Raw genomic sequence first — 13,664 nt, forward strand, 5'->3', positions numbered from 1 at the left:
AAGTGAAAGTTTCACTTTATAAGAAGGTCCCATACAATTTCCCAGCGTGGCTGTACCATTTCGCATTCCCACTGCAATATATGGAAGTTTTAATTGTTCCTCACGTTCACCAGCCCTTTCTATTTCACTGTTTAAAATATTTATACATGGAAACATTTTAAATAATTTTTATAACTTTATAAATAAAAATCTTGGTTAATAGAAATAATATGAATTTCAAATTTGAGATGAATGAAATACATAGCAATGAGAGGTTGCAGGTCATGAATCAATAATTATCAAATTGTGAAGATTTTCTTCCTGCCAACTGCATCTAACTTCCATGAACTTGATTTGTATTGTGACATATCAACCTGATGACAGCACTTTGGTCAGATAATATGCTTTGTGGTTTTAAATAGCCTTTTCCTAAAAACTGAGCATGTTGTTGACTTTATCAGATGTGTGTCACCTTAGTGTTTGTCATGCTTAGTTAAGTGTCCATTTAATCTTTTACCCATTTTTTTTTTTAGAATTTAAAGGATAACTTTTACTAATGCATTTTGTGTCATAACATACATTTAAAAATGTATTACGTTAATAGTAGAAGGAATTAGAGGGAGGAACTGAGAATATTGTTATAAGGTAGGTTCTCTACACATGAAACAGAATAATACTAATTAAAGTAGCCTCAGATTATTTAAAATATATATTATAAACCTAAATAACTGTTAAAAATTTTTAAAAGAGGGATAAGTAGGGGCGCCTGGGTGGCCCAGTCGGTTAAGCGGCCGACTTTGGCTCAGGTCATGATCTCGCGGTCCGTGAGTTCGAGCCCCGCGTCGGGCTCTGGGCTGACAGCTCAGAGCCTGGAGCCTGTTTCAGATTCTGTGTCTCCCTCTCTCTGACCCTCCCCTGTTCATGCTCTGTCTCTCTCTGTCTCAAAAATAAATTAAAAAATGTTAAAAAAAAATTAAAAAAAAAATTAAAAATAAATAAATAAATAAAAGAGGGATAAATAATGTCAATAAGAATAAAAATGCTCAAATTTAGAGTAGGTAGAATAATAGATAAACAAAAAGGAAATGACTAACAGAATGTGAAAATAGCAAAATAAATTTTAATCAGAGGTGTCAGTAATCACTTTAACTATGACTGATTTAAACACTCCTGCTACAATAGATTGTCAGAGTAGATTAAAAATAAAAGATACTAGGGGCGCCTGGGTGGCGCAGTCGGTTAAGCGTCCGACTTCAGCCAGGTCACGATCTCGCGGTCTGTGAGTTCGAGCCCCGCGTCAGGCTCTGGGCTGATGGCTCGGAGCCTGGAGCCTGTTTCCGATTCTGTGTCTCCCTCTCTCTCTGCCCCTCCCCCGTTCATGCTCTGTCTCTCTCTGTCCCAAAAGTAAATAAAAAACGTTGAAAAAAAAAATTTTTGAAAAATAAAAGATACTAATCCATGCCATCTACAAAAAATTCATCCTTCGTATAATATTGTTACATTTAATTTCATAATATTTTATTCAGCATTTTGCACCTATATTCAGTAGAATATCTGGGCATAGTATTTTTTTTAATGTTTTGTTATCAATGTTCCATTAATTTGCCAAAAACAATTTGACAACTTAACTACTGTTTTATTCTTTGGAGTTGATTTTGCACACTTAAAATAATTATTTAAAACATATTTGATTGTATTAACTGTCAGTGCACCTGGGTTTGAAGATACCTTGTGGAAAGTGTTATTACTATGTTTTTAACTACATATTCAGTCTGCATTTTATCTTACTGGATTTGGTAAATTATAAATTTTCTGATATTTTCTAAAATTTTAAGTATTTTGGCACAATTTTCATAATATATTCACCTAATTGTAAATTTATTGTGATTTTTAAATATCATTATCAATTTTTAATGCTTTATTTTTTCATTTTTTTTATTTTTTTATTTTTTAGAAAATTTTTAAGTTTACATCCGAATTAGTTAGCATATAGTGCAACAATGATGTCAAGAGTAGATTCCTTAATTCCCCTTCCCCAGTTAACCCACCACCTCTCCCACAGTGCCTCCAGTAACCCTCTGTTTGTTCTCATATTTAAGTTTTGTCCCCCTCCCTGTTTTTATATTATTTTTACTTCCCTTCCCTTATGTTCATCTTTTCTGTGTCTTAAAGTCCTCATATGAGTCAAGTCACATGAAATTTGTCTTCCTCTGGCTAATTTCACTTAGCATAATACCGTCCAGTTCCATCTATGTGGTTGCAAATGGCAAGATTTCATTCTTTTTGAGTGCCGAGTAATACTCCATTGTATATATATACCAAATCTTCTTTATTTATCCATTCATCCATTGATGGACATTTGGGCTCTTTCCATACTTTGGCTATTGTCAATAGTGCTGCTATAAACATGGGGGTGCACATGTCCCTTTGAAACAGCATACCTGTATCCCTTGGATAAATACCTAGTAGTGCAATTGCTGGGTCATAGGATAGTTCTGTTTTAATTTTTTGAGGAACCTCCATACTGTTTTCTGTAGTGGTTGCACCAGCTTGCATTTCTACCAACAACGCAAAAGAGATCCTCTTTCACTGCATCCTTGCCAACATCTGTTGTTGCCTGAGTTGTTAATGTTAGCCATTCTGACAAGTGGGAGGTGGTATCTCATTGTGGTTTTGATTTGTATTTCCCTGATGATGAGTGATGTTGAGCATTTTATTCATGTGTCTGTTAACCATCTGGGTGTCTTCTTTGGAAAAGTGTCTATTCACGTCTTTTGCCCATTTCTTCACTGGATTGTTTTTTGGGTGTTGAGTTTGATAAGTTCTTTATGGATTTTGGATACTAACCCTTTATCTGATATGTGGTTTGCAAATATCTTCTCCCATTCTGTCGGTTGCCTTTTAGTTTTGCTGATTGTTTCCTGTGCTGTGCAGAAGCTTTTTATTTTGATGAGGTCCCAGTAGTTCGTTTTTGCTTTTGTTTCCCTTGCCTCCAGAGACGTGTGTTGAGTAAGAAGTTGCTGCGGCCAAAATGAGAGGTTTTTGTCTGCTTTCTCCTCTAGGATTTTGATGGCTTCCTGTCTTACATTTAGGTCTTTCATCCATTTTGAGTTTATTTTTGTGTATGGTGTAAGAAAGTGGTCCAGGTTAATTCTTCTGCATGTTGCTGTCCAATTTTCCCAGCATCACTTGCTGAAGAGACTGTCTTTATTCCATTGGATATTCTTTCCTGCTTTGTCAAAGATTAGTTGGCCATACGTGTGTGGGTCCATTTCTGGGTTCTCTATTCTGTTCCATTAATCTGAGTGTCTGTTTTTGTGCTAATCTTTTACCCAATTCTTAATTGGGGTATTTATTTTCTTATTCTTGATCACTTCACTTTATTATAATCTTGATTTCTCTGGATTAGCTTCACTTAAGGCCCTGCTATGTGGCTCTTTCTGCCTCATTTTAGGCTATTGTTGAGCAAATAGATAATCATTACTGACGAGTTAGATGATTGTAGTGAAGCAGTCACCATTCATTTATTATTGGCCGACATAGAATTCTTAAAAGACTATGTGGGGGGTGGTGGTAAAAAGTAAGTTCAAAAATATGTGGAATCACACCTTACTTAAGGATGCAAACTTAGCTAACTTAGAACTTCGAGCAATTGCTTAAATTTTAAAGATGCTTGAGAAGCCAACATAAGTATTGGAAAATGTATTCACGTATATACACATGTGCACATTTAAATATATAAACCACTCAGGCCCTCACTTAGAGATAATTTACTCCTTATTTTACAAATAATTCTATCAATTTGAATTTGAAATTCTTAAACCATGGACAAGAATTTTTTTTATTTTAATATGAAATTTATTGTCAATTTGGTTTCCATACAGCACCCAGTGCTCATCCCAACAGGTGCCCTCCCCAGTACCCACCACCCACCCTCCCCTCCCTCCCACCCCCCATGAACCTTCAGTTTATTCTCAGTTTTTAAGAGTCTCTTATGGTTTGGCTGTCTCCTTCTCTAACTTTTTTTTTCCTTTTCTTCTCCCATGGTCTTCTGTTAAGTTTCTCAGGATCCACATAAGTGTGAAAACATATGGTATCTGTCTTTTTCTGTATGACTTTGAATTGAAGTAGAGACTGTTAAGACAGATTCAATATTTTATTACAAGTGAAGATTACTGATAATCTTTCATAGAGGTGAATAAGATATACATAAGAATATAATCATTTTTTTAAAGCATGCAGGTTGGGGTGAGTCCATTTAGAAATTGATATGTAACATATTCAGTATTTCTATACCATGGTGAGATAATACATTTTGTACAGGATAAATGTTAAAAATTGTAAGTAGCATGTTTAACATTCTCTGCTTAATAGAAGAATCTGTATAAATTATCTTAAAGAAAAGATAATTTGTATTTCCATAAAATGTAGAGATTGTTAATATGTGGTGATGGGAATGAACTAATTTAGAGTTCACAACTGAAGTTACAGTCTCTTGTATGTTACAAGTAATTTGCTGACAGTGTCACATAAACCTATCACTGTATCTTAACACTTAAGGGAAAGAGCTTTGGCTGCAGTAAGATTGATGCTAAAGGCAATTGGGATACTAACTTTGAAGTAGCAGAAATATATTCAATACATTAAAACAACAATGAAGAAACACTTCTTAGTATAGTAGAAAATAGCATGCCTGTTTATAAGTAGAGATTTAAAGAAATATATTTTGGAAATGACCAGGATGTCCTTTCTGCATACCTTCACTTTTACATATTATTCCTAGTGATTTATTTGAATGTCTTAGACATACCCGGTGCTTCTGTTCTGATGCTTTATTGTTCTTTCACATGCCACTCCCAGGACATCCAGTGAATGCTTTATTGTTGGTCATAGCTCATTCCTACTCATACTGAGTATCGCCATTTGTTAAAATGCAAACTCCTTTCTTTTTAATTTTAGGATGAATTGGTTTTACCCAATTATTCTTATTGTCTTTTCTTCTTATTTCAAGTTGTGATTTCCATCATGCCGTCTTATTTTATTTAATTTCCTAGATCCTTCAAAGAACTAGGCACTCCCATGAAAGGAGAACTTGAGAGTTTGATTTAGACATCAGAATTCCAAATAAGTCACAATACCCACCCCCTTTCATAATAAGTAAATGTTTCAGATAATTGCATGTATTTCATTTCTTGTCAATCATCCTTTTAACAGAAGATACCCTTTACCTTCAGTGAGTTTTCTAAGTGTGACAGAAATTGATGTAACTCTCAAGAATCATCACACATCTGAATAAAGATGACCTCTTGGTTAATAGAGGTAATTTGAATTCATTGTACTTTTGAGATGAATGCAATATTCAGCTTTTTATCGGCAGGTGACTAATCAATATGTATCATATTGTGAAGAGTTTTATTCTTGCCAACTACTCCTTACTTGTTTGACCCTGATTTATACCTTTGTTGTACTAACGTAAGTCAAATAATTTGCTGTCTTGGGTTAAATAAATTATTTCAATAGAAATATTCAAATGAGCAATAGAAGTTTCAGAGTTAAATATATTCATGCCTAAACCTGAATTTGGCACCGCATGTCTGGGTAATTGTTGGCACTTTATAGCAAAACACTTAGCTTGATCAATTGTAGCTTTCTCAGTAAAATCCCAGAGCTCATCTCTTGGAAGAACATACGGTTAAAGCAAAGGGGGTGGAGGGGTGAGGATGTTAAAAATTGCTTAGCTGAGTCTGACATTTTACCTTTTAAATATTAATTATACTGTGGGCTTCTTCTTATTTACATACCTAAGTGTTTGCTTGGGACATAAATGGTACTAAATTGTCTTGAGAAAGCCATAGAACAGCTTTGTTAGATAAAACTTCTTGCAGCTGGTAATTTTTGGCAATTAATATTATGAATGCTAATGTGATGGGGAGAAGGGAAGGCACTTCCAGGATGCCACTTATCTCTGTAAAACGAAAGAAAATGTCAGAAGTGGTGAGCCTGCTGAGAGTATTACTTCTGGGAAGGAAATAGATGGCAAATGTTAAAATTATCATATTTATGGACAGGCTAGAATTTTAAGACTGGAGTATCTAATAAATAGTCTAGTAAATAGGGTTTATTGTAAATATTTTTAAATGCTTGTTTTGAATTGTTTAGTATAACAATGAAGTTTTTTTTTTTTTTTTTTTTTTTTAAGTTATACTGAGTGCATTACTGGTCCAAAGTAACCCGTCAAAGCACACTCACATTAATTAGCTCATTTGATTATCTCACGTGGTGAGAAATTTGGGGCAGTTCCGTTGATGCTTAGGGCCAGTAGTTAAGATAAATATTAAAATGAGATATATATTAAGATAAAAAGTGAGCTTGATACTTCACAATGTGAAAGCCTAAAGTTACGAGGAAAAACATCAGCAGAACTATTTACTGGAATCTGCTACTTAGATATTATAATTGTCATCGTAAGTTTCAAAATAGTTACATTCTCTTATGCTTTCCATGTGAATAAAAAAAGTAGCTAGACCATCATTGCTCATTAGGCTATGGAACTCAAACCAGACTAACTCTTCCCAGAAAGAATGTAGGAGGGGAACAATAACAAGCATTATTAACATAGGAGTTGTTTAGAATTCAGAAATGAAAATAAATGATCACTCTGCACATTTTCCATTTACAATTTGAGATACTCTGAGTTTCAGCTTATACTAGTTTCTCTGAAGATTTCAGATGGCCAGGTGATACCATTTTATAAAGACTTAGGAAAAACATAGTTTTAAATATTCTGTAGTACATTTTGACTCAGGTGCAGGCTTGAATTATGGTGACTGTGGGAAAAAAATGATATTTTGATCAGTAAGGAAGTAAGTCTTCTTTTTATGTTAAAACATAGCAATAGGAATAGATTTACTTAGCTATTTTGCTCTGTTCATTTGTATGTGAAGAAATAACGATGAAGAATTTTACTGAAATAAACATTCCCAATTTTGTGTGATAGTCTAAATCTCCAGTTTCAATTATTCTCTCCTATAATGTCTATAAACGCAGTCACAGGTGGCATTCCATGCATACTAAGTTTTGGTCTGTTAAACACGGTCACTATATAAAGAAACCAAAAGTGATAAGTTAATAAAACATTCTTCCTCTTTTTATTTGAATTTACCAAGTCTTTATTAAACATCTGCTTTATGGCTTTAGATCTGTAGAGAAGGAAATAAATAATATTGCATTGCGTTAAAGAACCTGCTTATTTGTCCTTTCAGAAACAAATTTGTGAATGTGAAAAAGTAAAAAAAAAATAAACATAAGTGGCCACGGGAAAGGACACATACAATAGACAGTACCGTAGAGAGTTGATTTGAATAGTATATAAGAAAGAAATACCAGAATTATTTCCAGTTGGGTAGCACTAAGCATTGATAATGCAAGGCTGATGGTTGATAGTATGCTCTGGTTTGGAATTAATCACTGGATGCCTAAAATTCCTTCGGGCGGTGGCGGGGGAGAAGGGGAATCACATCATGAAATTGCAATGTAGCTAAATCTTTATACGTAAAAACTGTTTCTCGTGAGGTTACTATTCATACCAAACAATTTGAAAATAACTCTAGTTGAATGGATAAAATATAAAATGCAATGCCATATATCTTTGTTTGCTTCGGTTGCTGTGCCAAATACCATGACTTAAACAGTAGACTTTATATTTGTCATCATTTTGGAGGCTGAGAAGTCCCATGATCTGGTTGTCAGCTAATTTGGTTCTTGGTGAGGACTCTCTTCCTGGCTTGTATCATTACATGGGGAAAGAGGGCAAAGGGGAGAGATATCGGCCCTCAATGTGTCTTTCTAAATTGAAGATTAAATACAATCCCAATCAAAATCCTAGTATTATTTTTATAATGTAAAAATTGACACCTGGATTCTAAAATGCATGTGGAAAGTCAAATGACAAAGAATAGCCAAAACAACTTTCAAAAGAAGAAAGTTGAAGGAGTGTATGGCCTTGATTTTAAGACTTACTACAAAAAAATATTAATCAACACATGAAAATATTGACATCAATAAAACAGATGAATGCAGCAGAAGAGAAAGTCCAGAAATAAACATAGAGATAAATGAATGACCTTCAGTAAAGATATAAAAGCAATGCAGTGGAGAAGGAATAATCTTTTATTTTTTTCATAGTTTTTCTTTTTTTCTAATGTTTATTTTTGAGAGAAAGAGAGAGTGCAAGCAGGGAGAGGCAGAGAGAGGGAGACAAAGAATCTGAAGCAGGATCCAAGCTTGAGCTGTCAGCACAGGGCCCAACGTGGGGCTTGAACCTACAAACTGAGATCATGACCTGAGCCGAAGCTGGACACTCAACCAACTGAGGCAGCCACCCACGCATCCTGAAGGAATAATCTTTTAAGTCAGTCTTGCTGCAGCAGTTGGGTATCCATAAAAACAAACACAAAAACAAAAACAAACTTCCAAAAATTAACTCAAAATGGACCATATACATTAATGAAAAAAAAAAAAACCCTAAAGCTAAAAATTACAAAAGGAAACAGGAAAAATTTTCTTCTTTAAATTCAACAAGCATTTCTAATTTACATCAAAAGAATAAACAGTAAAAGAATAAATGGACAAATTAGTTTTCATTAAAATTAATAACGTCCTTTTTTTAAGAACCTCCATACTGTTTCCACCCTACAAGCCAGCAATTGCACAACTAGGCATTTATCCAAAGGATACAGGATTGCCGTTTTGAAGGGGCGTGTGCACCCCAATGTTTATAGCAGCACTATCAACAATAGCCAAAGTATGGAAAGAGCCCAAATGTCCATTGATTGATGAATGGACAAAGAAGATGTGTGTGTGTGTGTGTGTGTGTGTGTGTGTGTGTGTGCGCGCGCACACACACATCTGAATACTACTCGGCAATCAAAAAGAATGAAATCTTGCCATTTGTAACAACATGGATGAAACTAGAGTTTGTTATGCTAAGTGAAATAAGTCAGTCAGAGAAAGACAAATATCCTATGCTTCCATTTAAATGTGGAATTTAAGAAACACAAGAGATGAACATAGGGGAGGGAAAGAAAAATAAGACAAAATCAGAGACATAAACCAAAAGAGACTTAAATACAGAGAACAAACTGGGAGTTGCTAGAGGGGAGGTAGATGGGAGATGGGCTAGATATGTGATGGGCATTAAGGAAAGTATTTGCTGGGATGAGCACTGGGTGTTATATGTAAGTGATGAATCACTGGGTTCTACTCCTGAAGCCAATACTATGGTGTATTTTAACTAACTTGAATTTAAATAAATACATTAAAAAATTAAAAAATTAATAACATCTTTTCTAGAAAAGCTATTGAAAAGACAAGACCAAGATTGGGAGAATATATTAACAGATATTTTCCCTTAGACGACTTGTATTGAAAATACATGAAGAAATGTCAAAAATCAGTAATAAGATGACAGATTAACAGAAAATTAAAAAAAGATAAATGGATGGCAATTAACACATGAAAAACCACCAACATCATGTCATTAGGGAAATGCAAATTAAAATTCTAGGATAACACTACAGACCTAGTCTATCACTAAAACTGGAAAGCCTGAGCAGACCAAGTGTTGGTAAGGATATAAGAGAATTGGAATTGGCTCCAGTGGTGAGAATGTAAACTGACACTCCCATGTCAGAAAAGTTTCCTTGTTCCTCAAGAAGTTAAACATTCACCTACTGTATGAAGTATGTGGGTAGCAGCAGGGGGAAAAGGGAGAGAAGGAAGGAGGGAGGATTGTGCATACTCACAAGCTCTGGTATCTTTTGTAAAGGACACTAATCTCATCATGAAGAACCTGTCCCCTATGACCTCATCTCAACCTAATTACCTCCTCAAGGCCCCATCTCCAGTTAATGTCACACTGGAGGTTAGGACTTCAGCATCGAAATTTTGCAGGAACACAGTTCATAGCACCGTGAAGAACTAAAATGTATATTCAACGTATTTGCACAGCATATTCATGTAACATTGCTAAGTGACAAAGCAAGTTGAAAAATAGTCAAAGTATGATAGTAAGCCTATAGAAATTTGATACAGTAAAAAGCACTGGGGAGCCTGGGTGGCTCATTCAGTTAAACGTCTGACTTTGGCTCAGGTCATGATCTCATGGTTTGTGAGTTTGAACCCCATATCCGGCTCTGAGCTGACAGTGCAGAACTGCTTGGGATACTCTCTCTCTCCCTCCCTCTGCCCCTTAACCCCCCTATATTTCTCTCTCTCTCCCTCTCTCTCAAATAAACTTTAAAAACAATTTCTGAAAAAGCATTAATAAGACAACCCCAAATGTATTTCCATGGGAAAAGAATCTCAGAGATTTTAAAAAAATTCTTTCTACTTTCTAGTATTATCCAACTTATCTGCAATGACTAACTTCTAGAATGAGAGAGGTAAATGCATTGAAAGGGAGGGAGAGAGTGAGAGAAAATAAGTTACTCCATAATAGATCATGCACAATTTTGGAGATATCAGAGTGTAAATGCACAGATTTGACATACTGCTAATTGAAAGGAAAATAATTGATAGTAGATAGTTTTTAAATGTTTTTATTTATTTTTGAGACAAGGAGTACAAGCAGGGGGAGGGCATACAGAGTGGGGGGACAGAGGGTCTGAAGTGGGGTCCATGCTGACAGCAGAGACCTTGATGGAGGGCTTGAACTCGCACACTGTGAGATCATGACCTTAGTGGAAGTCAGAGGATGAGGCACCGAGGTGCCTCTAGATAATTTCTTATTATAGTGGGACTAGAGATCAGAAAATCTCTCATCTGCTGGATGAAAACAGAGAGGAAAAGGGAAGAAGAAAGAACGTTGTGGTAAAAGCATAGTATCCCATTGAAGTTCTTCACTATTTTCAAATAAGGGACATCCTTTCTGATTAAATTGTTCCATATTTTTATCTCTAGGAGAAAAATTAGTGTTGACCAGAATTATGAGAAGAAGCCTTAGAAAACAGTAAATGCTTGAGAAATTATAGAATTTGAAGGCTCTGTGAAAACTGGAGTCTCTGACACAGCCACAGGTTAGAATCATCTGAGTGTCCCAGTCTCTTTGCACAGAGATCCTAATCTTTTTTTTTTTTTTTTTTAACGTTTATTTATTTTTGAGAGACAGACAGAGCATGAGTGGGGGAGAGGCAGAGAGAGAGGGAGTCACAGAATCCGAAGCAGGCTCCAGGCTCTGAGCTGTCAGCACAGAGCCCGATGCGGGGCTCGAACTCACGAAACGTGAGATCATGACCTGAACTGAAGTTGAGCACTCAACCGACTGAGCCACCCAGTTGGTTGGCTAGAGATCCTAATCTAATTTGTGTGTGGTAGGGTCCACTGATGGGTATTTTTAAATAACTCCTGAGTAATGAAAATACACAGCCAAGATTGAGAACCAGGGAGAGCTGAACAATGCAGTCCATAAGTTAGAACTAACTGACATTAGGTTCTGAATGGATGAGAGCTGTTACTTGACCCAGTAAATATTCAGGATCCCATCTGCGTTGTTGAGGAGGTGCATGGTCTGATGAAAATTGTAGTCTAACCTTAGTTGTTAACTGTGAAGAATTTGAGTCAAATGTGACCAATCTTAGTGAGATTTTAAGGTATCACTTTAGAATCAAGATGAGGAAGGGGAAAAAGACTTAGTCTATATTTTGCTTTATAAAAAAATGTTTAGAATGAGAGCAATGTGATTATCTTCTGATTAAATGAATTGCATATTAGAGAAAGTATCAGGAACAGGCTACATGAATAACCATGTAATTGACAGATTTCAGAATATTTTTGACGTTTGATGAAGGATTTTATAACATGGACTTTTTCTTTTAAACTACAAGATTTAAAGGTAGTGGAAAATTATAAAAAATAGAATTGAGAGCATTTTTGAGGCTCAGTATTGGTAGTTTCCTGCTCCCTCCCCTTTGTGAATATTTATTGCGTATTTTGCCTTTTAAAAATGTACACATACTCCAGTAGTGACTCTTTGTATTTACAGAGCTTCATGTGACCATAGGCCAGAGGGCTTAGAGGGGAAAATCATGAACTTGAGTTTGAGAGATTTTGACTTTAAAGTGAGTTTGTATATTCAAGGAAGACTGATTTGAATATACTTGAAGACTGATTTGAAACCTGAGACAATTAGAGAAAACTATTGGTGAGGATCTCAGTAAGAAGAGCTTAAAGTAACAGGTGAAATGGGCAGAATACAGGTATAGTTTAATGCCTCAGGCAAGCAAAAGTTAGACTGAAAGTCTGTTGAAAGTTTGGTCTCATTATTTTGGATTATATGAAAAATGATTCAGTCCTCAATAATTGTTTAAAAAGAGAAATTTTAATTCCACTAGCATTGTATGGACTCTGGTTATTGATAATTATATAGTATCTCTCTCCTAATATTTAAGACTACCCAGCTCTCCATATAAATATGAGACCTCCGAGATCTTAGAATAAGAATAAACTTAAAACTTACCCAACTTTTCAGGGGAATGCAAGAAAAATTTTCCAGTCCCGAATCTTAGTGCCAAATGAACAGGTTAAATTATCCCTGAGAAGTAGTTACTTTAATGTAGCCGTTGGATGATTGGCAAAAAATTTATATTGCCTGCATGACCCCAAACACCTCAAGAAGATGAGAATTTAAAGTGGCCTGAATGATAACCCCAGGTGCATGGCAGAAGTGAACAATCCTGGAGCACTTGGGTGGCTCAGTTGGTTGGATATTTGACTCTTTGTTTTGGTTCAGGTCATGATCTCCCAGTATGTGGGATTGAACCCCTTGTCCAGCTCTGCACTGACATTGTGGAGCCTGCATGGGATTCTGTCTCCCTGTCTCTCTCTGCCCCTCCCCTGCTTCCTTTCTCTCTCTCTCTCAAAATAATTAAAAGTTAAAAAAAAGAAAGGTAAACAATCTTCACAGGAGGAAAAGGCAAAGAGTTGAATAAAATGGCTAAAAGAAGCTGCGTACAAATACACAGTTAAACATAAAGCTGTAGAAAGGTTGAAAGTCAAATACATAATAATAATAATAATAATAATAATAATAATAATAATAATATGCTGAAGGTATATTAGGCAAAAGAGAAAAATTATTATTGCCATGCTAATTTTAACATAAAGTATGTTTAAAGACATAAAGCTTTATTGAGGTAAATAGGGTCGTTATATAATTATGAACGTTTCATTCCACTAGGAAGATACAAATTTTAAACTTGTATGTACCTAACAACATAGCAACAAAGTTAGAACTTGACAGAACTGCAGAGGAAGTGACTAATCTACCACCTATTTGGAAATACCATACACATGTTTTAATAGTTGATAGATCAAATCAGCAAAAATCAGTTACAAAATACAGAAAATGTGAAAATAGTCCCTTGAGGAAGTATATGCTGTATTTTATTTGTGCAAATTAAAAAACATATTTGAGGTTAACATCTCATTTCCACCCACCCTAATATAGTCTGCAATTTGTTCCTATAACTGAAAAAAAATTCTAAGACCATCTAGGGAAAAGTACTTAACCAGATAACCAGGGACGTTGTTGGGCATTTTATAGATTGGAATAATTAGACTTTTGCTAAGTGAAATTCTAGACTCTTAGTCCCAGGACAGAACAGTAGCCGATTAAATGAATGTTATTA

The 13,664-nt window shown here is 35.2% G+C and overlaps 1 long non-coding RNA gene across 1 annotated transcript in view; it reads left to right on the plus strand.

Moving 5' to 3' along the window:
• LOC144614052 (uncharacterized) overlaps window positions 1-13,664 on the plus strand; it is a 425,367-nt gene that overhangs the window by 378,697 nt on the left and 33,006 nt on the right. The gene's annotated exons all lie outside the window — the stretch shown is intronic.

The sequence above is a fragment of the Panthera onca genome, chromosome D4 (assembly GCF_046562875.1).
Source record: "Panthera onca isolate mPanOnc1 chromosome D4, mPanOnc1 haplotype 2, whole genome shotgun sequence".
Lineage (NCBI taxonomy): Eukaryota > Metazoa > Chordata > Mammalia > Carnivora > Felidae > Panthera > Panthera onca.